Source organism: Arachis hypogaea, chromosome 11, assembly GCF_003086295.3.
Source record: "Arachis hypogaea cultivar Tifrunner chromosome 11, arahy.Tifrunner.gnm2.J5K5, whole genome shotgun sequence".
Classification (NCBI taxonomy): domain Eukaryota; kingdom Viridiplantae; phylum Streptophyta; class Magnoliopsida; order Fabales; family Fabaceae; genus Arachis; species Arachis hypogaea.
The window spans coordinates 124,286,892-124,302,078 of NC_092046.1; positions in this window are offsets into that span (position 1 = coordinate 124,286,892).

A 15,187-nucleotide genomic window follows, 5' to 3' on the forward strand; every position below is an offset into this window, starting at 1 on the left:
TGTAGGTTCTTCCTGTAGAAGACCGGAATACTGGCAACTTTGCTACACCATGATAATGAGCTGAGGATTCAGCTCAAAGCTACTGACTCCGATGGAAGGTATACAGATACTACTCCCATATGAAGAAGTAGTGGGGGTTAGCATATGATCCCAGAGTCTTTCTGGACTGTTCATTTCCACTTAGGTCCATGATGGAGAAAAGGGAATTGATATAGCAAATAGAATATATTTTTATTTTTATTTTGTAAAAAGGGAACGAATAAATAAATAATAAAAGAAAAGAGAATAAAATAGTTTGAAAGTAAATATAGATTTCGAAAATTAAGAACAAAAAATTTAAGACTAGAATAATTACTTAATTAAGAAGATTTGAAAAACTTTGGGTATGATTTTTGAAAAACATTTTAAATTTTGAAATAAAAATCTGAATTTTAACAGTAATTTTCGAAAATTCACTTTAAAATAGAGAGAAAAGATATTTTTGAATTTAATGAGGAAAGAGAAAAACAATAAAATGGCACAGGACTTAAAATTTTTAGATCTAATGCTCCTTGTTTTCAAAAATTTTGGAGGGAAAACACCAAGGAATACCAAATTAAAAATTTTAAGATCAAGACACAAGGAAGACTCAAGAACACCTTGAAGACTCACAATAACAACAAGAACATGAAGATAGAAACCAAACTTAAAATTTTTAGAAAACTAAAGTAAAATTTTCGAAAACTAAAGAAAAATTAACAAGAAAATACCAAACTTAGAGTTTGGCACAAGATTTAATCAGAGAAAAATTATATTTGAAGAAGTTTTAAAAAGAAGATAGCCAACTACCAAGAGCATAAGCACAATGCTCTAGCCAATTGAGCTATAAATTTAAAGTGTTTTAATAAGGTATTTAAAAAAAGAATTTTTTGAAAACTGATATTTTGAAAAAGCACAAGAAAAACAAGAAAAGACACAGAACAAGAAAACTAAAGATCAAACAAGAAAAATTGACAAGAACAACTTAAAGATCAAGGAAGAACAAAAACATGCAATTCAAAAATTGGAAGACAAAGAAAAGCATGCAATTGACACCAAACTTACAGAAAAACTAAAAATCAATAAAGAAAAATAATATTTTTGAAAAATTTTTGAAAAAAAAATAAAAGACTCTGACCCAAAAGACAAAAATTTCCTAATCTAAGCAACAAGATTCACCGTCAGTTGTTCAAACTCAAACAATCCCCAGCAACGACGCCAAAAACTTGGTGCACAAATTGTGAATCACACTTTTCACAACTCGTACCACTAACCAGCAAGTGTACTGGGTCGTCCAAGTAATACCTTACGTGAGTAAGGGTCGAATCCTATGGAGATTGTTGGCTTGAAGCAATCTATGGTTAGCTTGTAACTCTTAGTCAGGATATCAATTATAATTATCAGTTTGAATTGTGAGAAATAAAAGAGCATGAAATAAATACTTGTTCTGCAGTAATGGAGAATATGTTGGAGTTTTGGAAATGCTTTGTCTTCTGAATCTCTGCTTTCCCCCTGTCTTCTTCTTCATGCACGCAAGGTTCCTCTTATGGAAAGCTATATGTTGGTGGATCACCGTTGTCAATGGCTACCATCCGTCCTCTCAGTGAAAATGGTCCAGGTGCACTGTCACCGCACGGCTAATCATCTGTCGGTTCTCACTTATGCTGGAATAGGATCCATTGGTCCTTTTGCGTCTATCACTACGCCCAACCCTTGTGAGTTTGAAGCTCGTCACAGTCATTCAATCCCTGAATCCTACTCGGAATACCACAAATAGGGTTTAGACTTTCCGGATTCTCAAGAATGCTGCCAATGGATTCCAGCTTATACCACAAAAATTTTGATTAAGAAATCCAAGAGATATTCATTCAATCGAAGGTAAAACGGAGGTGGTTGTCAGGCATGCGTTCATAGGTTGAGAATGGTGATGAGTGTCACGAATCATCACATCCATCATATTGAAGTGCGAATGAACATCTTAGATAGAAACAAGCGTGTTTGAATAGAAAACAGAAATAATTGCATTAATTCATTGAGACACAGCAGAGCTCCTCACCCCCAACAATGGAGTTTAGAGACTCATGCCGTCAAAGAGTACAAAGTTCAAATCTAAAATGTCATGAGATACAAAATAAATCTCTAAAAGTTGTTTAAATACTAAACTAGTAACCTAGGTTTACAGAAAATAAGTAAACTAAGATAGATGGTGCATAAATCCACTTCTGGGGCCCACTTGGTGTGTGCTGGGGCTGAGACTTAAGCTTTACACGTGCCTAGGCTGTTTCTGGAGTTAAACGCTAGGTTGTAACCTGTTTCTGGCGTTTAACTCCAATTTGTAACCTGTTTCTGGCGTTTAACGCCAGAATGCAACATGGAACTGGCGTTAAACGCCAGTTTACGTCGTCTATCCTTGAGCAAAGTATGAACTATTATATATTGCTGGAAAGTCCTGGATGCCTACTTTCCAATTCAATTGAGAGCGCACCAATTGGACTCATGTAGCTCCAAAAAATCTATTCCGAGTGCAGAGAGGTCAGAATCCAACAGCATCAGCAGTCCTTTTTCAGCCTGAATCAGATTTTTGCTCAGCTCCCTCAATTTCAGCCAGAAAATACCTGAAATTACAGAAAAATACACAAACTCATAGTAAAGTCCAGAAATATGAATTTTGCCTAGAAACTAATAAAAATATACTAAAAACTAACTAAAACATACTAAAAACTACATGAAGTTAACCCCAAAAAGTGTATAAAATATCCGCTCATCGGTTAGCTCACTTTTATTGTATGTTCAACATGATACCGTGAAAGTCATTGGCCAACTGTAGGATAGAAGTATGAGTTTAAGTTTCCCAAAAGCAAAGAAGGAGATATAGCAGAGTATAAAATCATTGCTGCCATTTCTCTTTGTTATGTTCTTAAGTGAGAATTTATCTCTTTTTGAATTATGGAGAAATGGAGGTGGGGACAAGTATTTATTAGTCTTGACAATTTGTTTACTTTATCAAAATGGAATAATTTAGCCTTTATGATTTCTTGATCAGATGATTGGTGAGCCAGTTTTGATCTTCTTAATGTTGCAGGGGTCCTCCAGGAGATCTTTATGTATATCTAGATGTGGAAGAGATACCAAGAATTCAAAGAGATGACATCAATCTCTACTCAACATATCAATCAGTTACCTAGATGCTCTACTAGGGTCTGTTGTGAAGGTAAAGTAATTTAGCGGGTATTTTTCTCCATCGTTTACAAGCTGAATTCCATTCTTGGTCCTCTTAATTTTAGGGAAGTTTGATTTTGATATATTTTAAGTTGTTATAATGTTATTTTGTCGTTGTATAAACACACTTTGCATGATGGTATCTAATATTCCATCATGGCCTTTGCGATGGTGTTGCTGTGGCATCCCTCCTCAATGCAATTCTTGTTATTTCTAAGTTTTTTTACAGCAACGTTTGGAATGACCCTAGGTAAAATCACTTAATAAGCAATTGTTTATATCATTGTGGTAATTTTTGAGTGATAGCATTTGATGAATTTGATAAATATACAGCCAATTTGGTGACATATACCAAGAGGAACATTTCATGAATATGTTGAAGAATGGTATCAGTATTGTAAAGGAGCTCCCATCTCATATGAAATTCTTGAACCTTGAAGCAATTGCAACCAGGTATTATAAACATCTTATATTTTGTATGAAATTGAAATTATATACAGTAGAATCACTATGGGATGGATCACTGTTAGTATTGTATGATTGAAATTGTATACGGTAGAGTGTGTATATTTATGTTGAAAAATTAATTTGCAGTCAAATACAGCATTGAATGAGCAACAAGAGAAAAGGCTAAAGTAAATAGGTGCAACAGTGAGGAATGCATGGTCATACATAGAAAGACTAAAGCTGAATCAAGAAAGAGAGAAATTACAAGAAAGGTTATGGAAAAAATATCTGTGGAACAATTATCTGATCCATTGTCATTCTACAACTCAATGGGCCAAATTTGCAATGAAGTTTTGGAAATTAAGATTCACGGCCTTGAAATTTTCAATGAAAATGAGTATGTACCTATGATTTTGTTGACCATGGTTGGTGTAAATGTATTAAGTTAGGTGTGTGCTTTTAAATTTAAATTAGGTGATGTGCTCTTTATTTTTTTTGGTGGGGTTTTGATGTGTAGAGAAAATTAAATGATGAGACCAATGTATAATATTTTGATAAACTTGGAATAAAAAAAATAATTAATATAGAGTTGATTTTTTATATTTTATATATGGATTATGATTTTTTGTTATTATGAAATTTTAATAAAAAATTATTTGTTTAACGTGGTAAAAATGACGGTAAAAAGGGCGGTTTGTAACTACCATTTTAAACAACATGAAATGCCATTTTAAACCTATAAAAATGGCGGTCAGGGTAAAAATGGCGGTTCAAAAATTCCGTTTTAACCAATCAAAATAACACTATCAGGGTAAAAATGATAGTTTGAACTGCCGTTTTAACTCTGAAAATAATGGCTGTTTAAACTGCCGTTTTAACCAACCAGAAAGTGTCATTTTATTTGGAAATAATGGCGGTTTGAACCACCATTTTAACCTATAAAAAACTATCGTAATAACCAAAATGACGCCCAGAATAACGGTGTTTCTTGGAGGCACCATTTTTGGTAATAATGACAGTTCTAACCGCTGTAATTTCAAAAAATAACCGCCATTTTAACCCTTTTTTTGTAGTGCTAGGAAGGCAGACTATAGGGAAAGTTTTATCAAGTTAACGCGGATTTGAGGATTGAAAGATCGTTTAGTGTTGGTTGATGATATTCAGATTCAGAGGTATGTGAAGTGCCACATAATGTTATTGTTTGGGACCGTTGTATTTGGAGATAAGTCTAGGGCAGGGGTGCATTAGAAGTTTCTGCCGTTACTCCGTAACTTTGCCGGGATCATACAGTTTAGTTGGGGCTGGGCATGTCTAGCACACCTCTATAAAGCATTGTGTAGGGCAACTCGTGTCGACTGTAAGGAGATTGATGGTCCGCTGACCCTTTTGCTTACCTGGGCTTGGATCCGTCTGCCATTTATTGCGCTGATTCCTTGCAATCCTCGACTGTCTCCGATTGCAAATAGGTAAATTTAATTACTAAATGATTTGAAAAATGTGTATTTTATATTTGATTGATGAATGTTAATTAACGAATTGTCTGATGTCAGGTGGCGTAACTAGGATTGTGAGAATCGACCTTACAGATTTTGAAGCCTTGCTCACTTTAGGAGAGCACTGAATGATCTGCAAGAAGGACAGGTTTGTTGTAATTAACTAGTTGTGTTTGTTTATCCGTATTATTAGTCGGTGTGTAATCCTCTTTTACTTGCATAACGTGTGCAGTTTGTTTGGGAGGCTTATGCAATTGGTCGGATCGAACCAGACGTGATTCCTGCTGACATTCGTCAGCATTTGGCTATTTGGAGTGCCACAGTTCTGCTTATATCTTTTGAATGCATTGAGGGCATGCATCTGATAAACTGAGGAGGCAGTTTGGCTTGACTCAGGGCGTTCCTCATCAAGAGCGGGATCTAGGTAAAGCACACGGCGAAGTTCTGACAGGTCTCAAGAATCAAGATTGGTCTTGAACCCACTCATTTTAGGTTATGCATTGGACGAATAGGTATAGTCATGTTCTTGTCGAGCACATGGTGCCCTCACAGCATCAGCTAGATATCTACTTGCATTGGTACCAAGGTACATATGGTGACCACTTGTATCTGTCAGATATAGTACCGCAAGAGAATCAGGAGGGTGATCCTATTCATAATCAAGATAATTAACAAGAACAACCAGTGCCACCAGCATCGCCACTGCAACCGCCACAAACACAAGCACAGCATGAGCCTGAGCAGTTCACACCATACATTCTTGACACGCATTCTGCGGATTATTTCACACCACCATATCCACTACATCAACAGTACTGGAGTGTCCCGCACCAAGAATCAGGTGAATAGGGTTCGTTTAGCCAGCTGCTTGGATTCATGGCTCCTGTGCCATGTTACTCACATCCAGGTTACAGAGACATTCCCACCTACCAGAGGGCCCAATCGAGTGGGATTGCTCCAGGTATATTGTCATCGGATACGAGACCTCGCCAGCGCACTTCCTCTGGTAGTTCCGGAGGCAGACTTTCTGTTGACTCGAGTAGGAGTGATGATGCCAGGGGGATCATACAGAGCAGAAATCCACGTCGTATTCCGATGGGTCAAATTCAGGAGAGCAACTAGGCAGTTGATGATGAGGCTAATGACTATCTGGTTGGTCTATTTTGTAAACATCATGAACATACAGTTGCCAATCCAGTCGCTAGTTTGCACAACAAGCAAACACATTTCGACACAGAAGCCGGTCTACTTGGAATTTCCTGCAGTCACACCGTTGTTGACGGAGGTCCACTGCATACTCCACACCACTGGGACACTCACGCACTTCAAATACCTCATTCTGTCGGTCAAAGCAACTAACTTGGATGTTACCCGCTGCCCGCTGATTCGCATGCAATTTGGAGGTTACAAGCTCAGAGAACACATGTCCTAGATCTTTTTCGGGTGAACAATTCATTAAGCCTGTAAAATGTTACCTTAACAAGTGTAGTGACTGGAAGATTGCGAGCCCCTTTCAATACCGAGTTGATGCATTCCACTAGATTGGTGGTCATGTGACCCCATCGATATCCCCCATCAAATGCTAAAGCATACTGCTCACGTGGAATCCATTCCAACCAGTTGGTATAAGCCTCACCGAGCTCGTGTAAACGCTGATAACGCGTCTCATACTCATGAACTATTCGCGAGTATCCTGTCAATAAAAGAAGACCCACTATAAACAACGTTCATAATAATAACTGGGTTTAAAAATAACTGCAATAGTAACTATCATACCGATATTGACGACAAGCTTCTGTAGATACAGAGCCTTGAACTTCCTCAAGAAGTTGGACTCTATGTGTCTGATACAAAACATGTGGAATGCTCTGGGAGGAGACCAAGCTCCGTTACTACGAGCAATAGCTAACCTGATGGAATCGTGCAGGTCGGAGATCAGACCCACACCATCACGTGCCACAACATATTGTCGCAAGTTACTAAGAAAAAAGTGTCAAGCATCAGATGTCTCTCCCTCAACTATCGCAAATGTAATAGGCACGATTTTGTTATTGCCATCTTGTGAAACTGCAACCAACAAACAACCCTTATATTTTTCATACAAATGAGTTCCATCTATCTGCACTATTGGCTTGCAATGTCTGAATGTTCTAATACAAGGGTAATAACTCCAGAAGACTCAGTGTAGTACATGAATATTAGGAACCAAGTCATCCCCCTGATACACAGGCATTGTCTCAAAATGAACGACTGCGGATGGCTCGTTGTGACACATGGCCTTAAACCATATCGGCAAAGCTTCGTACGAAGCTTCCCCAACTCCAAAAATTGACTCCACTGCCTTCTATTTTGCCAACCATGCTTTGAGATAACTTATGGTGTAGTTAAACTTTGACTGTACTTCCGCAATCACTGATTTTACCTTTATGGACGGGTCGACTTCTACTAATGGCTTTATTGCTTCTGCAATTATGTTGGAATCCAGCTTCTAATGGTCTTGAGAAATGGTGGCCCTAGTACAAGTGTGACTACCATTGTACCTTCTGGTGCAGAGTTTATAACCCACAAACTAACCGGCAAGTGCACTGGGTCGTGCCAATTAATACCTCAGGTGAGTGAGGGTCGATCCCGCCAAGTAATACCTCAGGTGAGTAAGGGTCGATCCCGCGAGGATTGATGGATCAAGCAACAATGGTTGAGTGATTGGCTTAGTCAGACAAAAAAGAAAAGAGTGTTTTGGTATTCAAAAGCATTAAACAGTAATTCAGAAATTTAATAAAGCAAGCAGTAAATAGGTTGTGAAATATATAATGAAAAACAGTTAAGGCTTCAGAGTTATCTATTTTCCGGATTAACTTTTCTTACTAACTATTTTAATCATGCAAGATTTAATTCATGGCCAACTATATGTGACTAGACCCTAATTCCTTAGACCTTTCTAGTCTCCTCTAACTCTCATCAACTGCCAATTCCTTGGTCAATTAATTCCAATTAGAGGGTGAAGTTTAATTCTAGTTATTATGCCACAAAAATTCTAATTATCCAAATATAAGAGGATTATATGTCACGTATCCCGTTAAGTCCAGATAATTAGAATTTAGGAGAAATTGTTTTCAAGCTGTTGTTCAAGTAAAGAGCTTTTCCAAGTTATACAAGAACTCAATTAGAAAGAGGGTCATACTTCCATTCCACCCAAATTCATAAGATAAAGAACGAAAATAATTCTTGAATTATAAACCAGGACATGAATTAAAATAGAAAAAACAATAGAATCAATCCATACAATAGACAGAGCTCCTAACCTTAACAGTTGAGGTTTAGTTGCTCATGGTTCAGAGTGGAAACTAGGATTCTCTTAAACTGTGAATTGTGAATAATGTGGAATAAATCCCCAAAAAAGAAGTTTCTTTTCTCTTTTATATCTAATCCTAATTAATAAAAAAATCTAATTTCTAAAACTAAAATAATATCTTTTCCTATTTTAAAGAAAAAAATAAAGTTTAAATCAGAATTAATTAAATAATCAGCAACTCTTCAATTGATGGATGGGGACCACTTGCTTCGTAGGATCCATGCCTAACTTTGGAAATAACGGGGAGTATTCCCTTGAGTCCTCCATTCTGCACCCTCTAATCTGTGTCTTATGAGCTGAAAACTGGGTCAAAAACAGCCCAGAAATCGCCCCCAGCATTTTCTGCGTTTTCTGCACGTGGCGCATGTCACACGTACGCGTCAGTCACGTATACGCGTCGATGGTCTTCTTCGCATGTCACGCGTACGCGTCAGGTACGTGCACGCGTCGCCGTGCAAATCTCCAAATCACGCGCACGCGTCAGGTGCGCGTATGCATCGCTCCTCGCTGGTCATCTCCTTTAATTCTTGTGTTGTAGAAACTCCATCAAATCCAGCCGAATGCTACCTAAAATACACAGAATTGCACAAGACTCAAAGTAGCATCTATAGTGGCTAAAAGAAAATTAATTCTTGATTAAACTCAACAATTTAAATGCAAATTCACTAGGAAAAGATAGGAAAGATGCTCACGCATCACAACACCAAACTTGAATTGTTGCTTGTCCTCAAGCAACCAAAACTAATATAGACTTAGGGTGTGAATTTGCATGAGAATGAGAGTTCCATTATGCTCATGTCTCTTCTTACAGTGGTGTTTACAACTGCAATCCTGAATAGTTTTGGCATTTCCCTCTCCTTTGAATCAGAAGGATGTCACTGTCATTTGGAATTAGAATCCGGATAATATTATGAATTCTCTAATCTTTTGTAACTCAATTTAACCCTTGAACACAACAATTTTTCATTGATTCTCTTTCCTTTGGTGCTTTGCACCCTGAGCCTAGCCGTGACTTTAAATGTTTTGTCTCAAGCTTTATTGACACAAAAACACCACAAGCACTTAACTGGGGAACTCTCTTTACGTTCTTATTTTCCTTTCAATTACTCCCAGACAGTGGTGCTCAAAGCCTTTGGCGTACTCTGTTAAATGCATTTGATCTCGACTCTTAGTGTTCTGTCTCAAGGATTACTTGACACAATCACACCACAAGCATATGACTAGGAAAACAACTCTTTGAGCTTTTAATCATGTCTGACCTCCTTAGTCATTGATGCTCAGAGCCTTGGACCTTGCTTTTATTTTATTTTTTTTTTCTTTTTCTGTTTCTTTTGCTTCAAGGATTAATCTTTCACTTATTGCAGAGAATTCATAATAGTTCTCTAAATTCCTGTTCCTTGTAAATCAACATTCTTTTATTCAAATTTAAATATGTACTTTTCATGTCATGCATTCAAAGTCACAGAAAATACCACCACATTTGAATAAATGAGACTAAAAAAATAAACTCAATTTCTCATACATTAGATCCCCTTTTCTTCTTTCTTTTTGATTTTAAGCTCAGTGGCAATACATGAGACACCTTTCAGAATTAAAGCAATTAACAAAAATTTTGAAAATAACAGAACTAAACTAGAACCTAGGAATCTAACTAACAAAGGATCATGCAATAAACAAAGCAAAATAGCATAAAAATGGAACATAACATAGTAAGAGCAGGAAGGAATATAGAATCACTACAAGAAAAAGTAATATTTGTAACAAAAAAAATTGTTACGAAAAATCGAAATTTTGAAACAAAAGGATTTTGTAACAAAAAAATGAACCGTTGCAGTATGTCCCGTTACAAAAAGTTTTTGTAACAAAAAACAGAACTATTACAATTCAAAGTGATATTTTGTAACAAATTTTTCTAATACAAAAAACCAAAAGTCGTTACAAAAGTGATAACAAATTTTGATCTTCAAAATATTTTTGGTGACAATATATTTTTTCCTATCATAAAATTGTTATAAAATATAACTTGATTTTGTAACATTTTTTTCTTTAGTTACAAAATACTATTTATTTTGTAATAATTTTTTAAATACAAATTACACATAATTTTCCAAATTATATTAGTTTTCTAATTAATTAATATATTAACTAATTTACTCAACAAGTCAATATTTATATAATATATAATAACATAGATAGTTCAAATATCTTTCATTTAACTAAGATTGTTTTATAAATTTTCAACATATAAACTTTAAAGTACAAACTAACAAGACATATTGAAGAACCCTAATGAACTAGATAGATATATAGGACAAGAAAAATAAGGAATTATAAATCTCCAAAATGTAAACTACAAATTACAAACTCCATCATGTTCATTAGCTCCTTTCTCATGGTCATGGAGAAGCTTCTAATAAGTGTCACACACCTGAAAAGACCACCAACCAGAAAACACTAGCTTAAGAAGCAAGATTTGTTTTTCCTTTAAAAATGCACAGGAAAAACAAAAAACTATACTCATATTATTCAACAATGAATACGAACTCTAAAATTCTTACCATGTCCTTTCCCAACCTCATGGCTTCTAGTAACTCATTTTGTCCAGCATTAGAATAACAACATGCTCTATATTACTACTTAATAAATCACTCCAAAGCCAGTTGCATGATAAATTAATAGTTAGGAATACCTTTCTGCATATGGGTGTATATATAAAGTAATAAACATAAACTGATACAGCTCTTCTATTAGTTCCATGACTAGATGGTCTTGGGCTAGAATGAGTACTTACAATTTCTTGCTCTTCACCATCTGCCTAAGCTAAAATATTCTGCCAAACAAGTGATAGACAAGAAGATTATGTAGTCATAAAAGGAAAGTAACAATTAACAAAATAACAATTAAAAAATTCATAACAAAAAAAGTCATATTTTTAGTCCTTGATAAACTCATACAGTTAATAATAAAGAATAAAAATAAGCCCCCACCGGATTGGTTTTCATTCTCCTAAAGATGATGCTGATCATCTATGTCAGCATAGCCTTTGATATTGCTTGGTTTATAGGACTCTTGCTATAAAGGCAAAGAATGAATCTGAGTACTATAGATTAATAACTAATTAACTATAAGCATCAAAGACAATATAGAAATGAGTAATACCTATTTACTGCAATATCATAGAAATGAGTAATTCCTATTTAGTGTAATATTGTAGCATACTCTGATAACTCCCAAAAAAGGGTTCGCCATGCACTGAATAACACAAAATAAGGATCGTTAATTATGCAAAAAGAAGAAACAAATATGTAAATAAATACATACGAATAAGAGAAAAAAGTGGCCTAGAGAACCATGGTGTGATTTGAAAACCAGAGGACCGATATGATGATCAGGGTGACATAGCAAAAAAACTGAAAATAAAAGCATAATGCATGTGTTAAATTGCATCACAATTAGTTGTGTAAACAGCAATACTCTAAGCTTTTAGCTGAAATGAAAGCAGGTCTGTATTGTCTCTATTGATGGAGTTTTTCTCCCTTTTCCTTAACACGGCAGTTTTGCATAATTTGTTTACTAGTCATGCCTAATCAGAGCACTCACAAGTCTCAATTCTCAATTTCAGTGTAATTGAATTTCATAGAAAGATGAGGAGATTTAACTTAAATAAAAAACTAATAGTGAAACAAATTTAAACAAATTTCGGCGGCATTTCAGCAGCAATTTAGCATATTTCCCAAATTCACTCAATCAAATCAATATCCATATGAATACAATAACAATTAAACAAAATTCACATATTCATCCATATGAAATAAGCAACAAACAAGTTGAGTGCACAATCTAAATTCATCATCATTATTGCACAAACTAAATTCACATAACAGCAGCAGTTCACAATTCGATTCAGAAAAGAAGAAAATCATTATCATCCAATTACAGATTCACAACAATTTAAACAACATTCATGATCATTCAACAAACAATTAACAAAAATTTATTCCAAACACATTCAAAACAGCAAAATTTTTCTAGACCTAATTCCTCTACAAACTATGTTCAGCTTACCTAACAACCTATAATCCACTACAACATGCATATCTAACTAAGTCTAACTAAGCAAAATTAACAGAATTAAATGAATTTAATAGAATTGAAAGAAAAAATACAGTAAATGACCTGGGAATGTAGAAACAGAATAGGGGAAAGGGAACATGAAGAAATGGTGGTGAGCTCTCTCTTTTCAAGTTCTCCCTCTCTGAGCTCTCTCTTTTCAAGTTCTCCCCCTCTCTCTTTCTAACTGAGAATCACATCCAGAGTAGCTGCCCAAGTGAAAAGCAGAATCAGGATAAAGAAAAAGGAAAAACCATAAGCAACCTCCTCATAATGTAAAAAGCTTGAAAGTAAACAAGTTTAGAAAGACTCTGGCCATTGATACTCTTGCATGTTAGACATTAATAGCGGCAGAAGAAATGGTTCCAAAACGGCGGTTAAAGTAGCAAGGTAGATTGCAATTTTACAGAAACACATGCAACAATGATAGAATTTAGCTATTGAATTAAACTAGACAGTAGTATATCTTCAGGTAAAATTTGCTATCCCCTACCTTGTCCAAGTTTCAATATGGCTGCTGTTATAAACACACTCAGCACCTTCTTGAAGACATCACCATTAAAAATTGCACTTGGATTCCCAGATCCATTCCATGCAACAATAATCATTGCCTAATCAAATATTAGCTATTCAGAAGTAGATCTTATTTTGCATTATATTAAAGGGAAAACCAATTAACGTAGAGGGAGAGTGACAACATAAATACATAACGCAATATTTATTACTTGTAAGCACAAAATGACCTCATCTCTAACTAAGTCTAGCTTCAAAAGAACTACTGCGATAGCAAACCCTAATGGAAGAGAAGCGGAATTTGAGTAGTAGTAGTGGCGTTGGTAGCTCTGGCCGCAAGGACGCGACACCGGTTCACCTCCAGCGACGGCGAGCTCGACCGACGGCAACTGGGTGCGGCGGCAATGATAGAATTGGCTTCCCTTGTCTCACGCGCTTCACTGGCTTCCGTCAATCTCTTTGTCAGCGTCGCTCTCCCTTTCTCCTTCGAGCTCAACGGTAGCGAAACTAGCGGCGGCGGCGGCAACGCATGGCAGCGACGAGGACGAACAGCGTGAACGTCTCCGTCGATCTCTCTCTCTTCGCAGTTCTGCTTCTCTCTCCTTCTCTCCCGTGGTGATTTGACGGCGGCTCTAGTGGCAGTGACACCCACTGCGCCGCCTCCCTCTTTCCCCTCCTTCTTCCCTCGCGGCTCCCCTCATTTTCTAATTCGGTCCCCCCTCTTATTTTCTGATTCGGTTCTTCCCCCCTGGAGCGCCCCCACCACCCCCTTTCTTTCTTTCCTTTTTGATATGCGTTTATATTTTATGAAATTAGGTTAGAATTTAGGTTTTAATTTAGGAATTTTAAGTATAGAATAAAATATATATAAATAATATAATAATTTTATAAAATATTTAAAATAAAATAATAATTTAAAATTTAAATTTAATATTGTGAAGATTATTTTTACAATACATAAAATTTTATTCATCAATATATCAATGAGTTTAAATAATTATTTTTAATTTAAATTTAAAATAAACATATCAATCACATTTTATAAAATATAATTTTAAATTCAAAAATATCAATTATTTAGATTATTGACATAATTTTTTATTATTTTTTATTACTAAAATTTTAATTTCAATTTATATAAAACAACTAATTATAATAAAAATTATACCTAAACATTAATTAACTTAAAATTAAAGAATTTATAAAAATCAATTTAATCATTCCAAATAAATTAATCTCTTAGAGCTCAATTTAATAAAATAAAGTATAATTTATTCATAATAAAAATTATTTAGATTAAATTATATAATGCTTCCATTACTAAATTTTAATTTCAAATCATATGAAATAATCAATTATAAAAAATTACACAAGAATCTTAATTACTTAAATTACATTTTTGTATCTTAGTTTTTTTTCTTTTATATTTAATTATTGATTTTATATTTATAGTTTAATTAAATTTTTTAAAATTTCACAAATTAATTTTTAGTTAACATTAAAAATTTGATTATTAATAAAAATTATATATTAATTTTTTAAAAGAATATAAAATTAATATTTACAATTTTTAAAAATTAATAAATATAAACAATATGTAAAATATTTTAATTTTTGAAACAAAATAAAATTATTCTAAAAAGAATTATAAAAACAATTCTTTTACTCTCAAAGTGTTTAACAATTTGAAATAATTTTTTTGTTATAAAATATACTTATATTTTGTGATAAATTAAGTAACTTGTTACAAACAATATTGAATTTTGTGACAAATTAATTTGTTGTTACAAAACAATAGAAGGTTTTGAAATAAAAAAAATGTTTTGTTACAAAATATTTTAAATTTTTGCAACGACTTTTTTTTTGTTACAAAATATTACAATATTTTGTAACAAAACACCATCTCATTACAAAAACTAACATAATTTGTAACAAAATAAAACAGGTTGTTACAAAATATTATCATATTTTATAACAACTTGTAATATTGTTACAAAATATTATTCTTTTGTAACAATCACAAATTATTATTACA